This window comes from Cygnus atratus, chromosome 10, assembly GCF_013377495.2.
Source record: "Cygnus atratus isolate AKBS03 ecotype Queensland, Australia chromosome 10, CAtr_DNAZoo_HiC_assembly, whole genome shotgun sequence".
Taxonomy (NCBI): Eukaryota; Metazoa; Chordata; class Aves; order Anseriformes; family Anatidae; genus Cygnus; species Cygnus atratus.
Genome location: NC_066371.1, coordinates 19,534,522 through 19,537,657, shown reverse-complemented (window position 1 = coordinate 19,537,657; position 3,136 = coordinate 19,534,522).

The window sequence follows — 3,136 nt, the reverse complement described above, 5'->3', positions numbered from 1 at the left end:
AACTTATTTCCCAGCAAGTGGTGAAGACGTATTTCAGATTCACCGTTCTGAATGCCCTGCACTCAGGCATGCCTGGTTACGTGGTCATCATACACCACGTGCTCTAAACCCTGGCTCTACTATGGTCCATAACAACACTCGCAGCACACTGCAGATGCTGTGAGCTTGAAGCAATCTGATTCCTCAGGTGGTTTGGTTTGGTCTGGTTGATTTTTTTGAGTGGCACAGAGCTGGTAAAACATCTGTGTTGTCCCACTATCATGTCAAGAAAGGTAGAATTATGGACCGTTCTTTTGACTGTTATCTATAGAACAGCCTTCTGGATAACACTGCAGCTGAACATAAGACAAGCTTTAAGACACGATGACGGCGCTGATGGCACTTACTACTTTATGTCATGTTTTCACCCCTGTTCCCATAGAGAGAACAGCATAAGAGAGATGAAGAATCTGACTCACTGCTGCCTCCAGGAGCATTTGATTCCCTCTTATTCAGGGACTTGGATTGGAGTTACTGAAAGTGCTAGCTAAACGTATCACACAAATTCCCAGGCAGATGCACCTGGAACAACCCTTCGTCCAAGACAATCTACAATACAGCTCTCAAGCAATACTTCCATATCTACCTGAGAGCTGTCCCCTCCCCTCTGGATAAACAGCTCCAGGAGTGCTAATGAGCTATATTCCTACAAATATCTGCAATCCTTTTTGTCAGTCTAATCCCGAGGTCTCTGGATTGTGTTTAATGCCTTAAAGATCATAAAACACAAGGTTTCACCGCTGCAGCTCAGTCTTCCTGATCTACATTTTTTGTCTTCCCACACAAATCTTGTGACAGGTTGCTCTGTTTTGGCAACTAGAAGACGCACACTGACTCACTGCTTGACTCTGCTCCTTGGTCATTCCAGATGGTTTTTTAAAATGTAGTTCCTACTCCCTAGCCCTTCTTTCTTTTCCCAACTTTCTTTCCCAGGCTAACACAACCGTAAAGGTCAAAGTGCATTTTTAAGGTCTTGAAGCTAACAAATGTAAAGTATATACAAAAAATCTGGAAAGATAAATAGATGGAAACTCAATACAACATCCCATACAAACACTCAATTAAAAGAAAAAACAAACAAACCAAAAAACAAAACAGAATAATAAACCAACCCCGACAGAATAGGAAGACTGGTAACATGACAGAGAAACAGTTGCATCTTTTTAAAAGGAATAGGAACCAAATCCAGATGAAACTGAGTGAAAGGACAAGAAATGGGTGAGACGGGAAGAAATGTGTCTGCTGCACTTGTCCTGCTCTGAAACAAAACCCACCCCGGCACGAGGAGTCCCACCCTCATGGTGGTGCACGTCAGAGAATGGGAGGGATGAGTGGGAGGTGTCACCAACACTCTGCCCAGGCAAAACATCTTGGAAAACCTGTGGCAATAGGCATCATTGTCTGTTCCAGGAAAAAGTGGGAAGCCAAAAAGGTGAATGAGTTCCAGCAAAACATTCGCACGGTATCTAGGAGATACACTGGCTGCAATGGATCTGCAAACTTGCTCCTACTTAAGATCCACTCTCCAAACTAAAAACAGCATTACCACATTCCACTGCGGACTGCTCTAACCTCAAAAGTGGCCTTTCCAGCTATTTTTTCTTGCTACTGGCGTTGTTTCATTACATCTGCTGATTATCTCTGGCAGTCTTTTGTTCTCTTCCCATAACACTGATGTTCACTGCAAACAAGACAGACATTGTATAATCTGTGATACGCCTGCATAAACACTGCAAATGAGAGGCCTGTAGCGAAAACCTAAATCCTCTTTGTAAAGGCTGTGTTTATGCTGGAAAAGAACAGTGATATACCCAGTGAGCAAGCGGGATCTAAGAAAACAAAATGAGGACTAACGTGTTTAAGTCCAGTGCTTGTGCCAGAGAGGTAAGGAGCAGGAACGATTTGGATGCAGAAATCACAGCAAAAGTTTAAAGGTAGGCGTTCCGTATTCTTTGCAATGCTTTACTGTCCAGATTAACTAACTACAGCTAGCTGCTATGGCTCTGAATTGGAAAGTGCTCAGAAGGCCCTGCTGAAAAGCACATGTTATGTTGGCAGAACACGTGATCAAAGTGCAAAATATCACCAAATTGGGTTTCCAACGTATGCAGGAACTACTGAGATGAAGCAGAAGAACTTCTGCGATGAAACCCAGCTTGGCACCACAGCAATCTGAGCCTCAAAATACAAGGAATATAAAAAGAAGCAGTACCTTAATAAAGAAAGAAAGTGTTGCAGAGTTGAGGGGAGGGAAAAAAAAAAAAAGAAAAAAAAACCCACAACAGATGCACGATGTTAATTTGCCACAAGGTGGCATGTGCTGATCTAAAATAAGTTCCAGCCAGGTAAGGTTTGTAAAATCTGAACAGCAGAACGCAGATCTGGGGTAGGTAGGTTCGGCTTCACGAGAGTTACTCCATTTGTGTCAGGTTTGAACTTGGCCCTAGACTATTAGAGAATCATTATGTACCTAGAAATATCACCCAACCTGAATACCTGGGAAAACAAAAATTGCCCTTTTCCTTTTTTTCACTCCTTATATTCTATGGAATTGCTCTAACTAACCAAAATAACTTTTTCCTGTCTGTGTCTGGGAGCTTCCCTCTTCTTCTTGGTGAGCTCTCTGCTCTCTTAGGCTCATTCTCTGCTGAAACACCCCTATCTTTTGAAACCAGACGGTTCTGAGTACTCCTTCAGCACGGATTCCTCTGTGCTGAGAGGGGCCATTCCCTGTGCAGCCTGCTGGGAAGCACAGAGATGGAGGCAGACTCGTCCTGTCCACGCCATTGTGCTGGCACAAGTGTTTGTGCAGCTGCATGACGAGCGGGATCAAGGGCGTGATGTGGAGAAAAACTGATCTTTTTTCCTCATTTCAGACAGAGAAGAGCAAAGCCAGTGGTTATTTTCAAAAAGCGTGGTATGCCTCTGTGGTTGTATCTTTACAACAAAACAAAGAAAACTTGATGCTTGCTTTTAAGAATTGTACGAACTTTATAAATTCTTTCTGAAGCATGCAGGAGGTTTGTTTATTCACATAATTATGTAATGATAAACACAAATTTGGGGAACAGCTATCACATGGCATGCTCACAGCCAC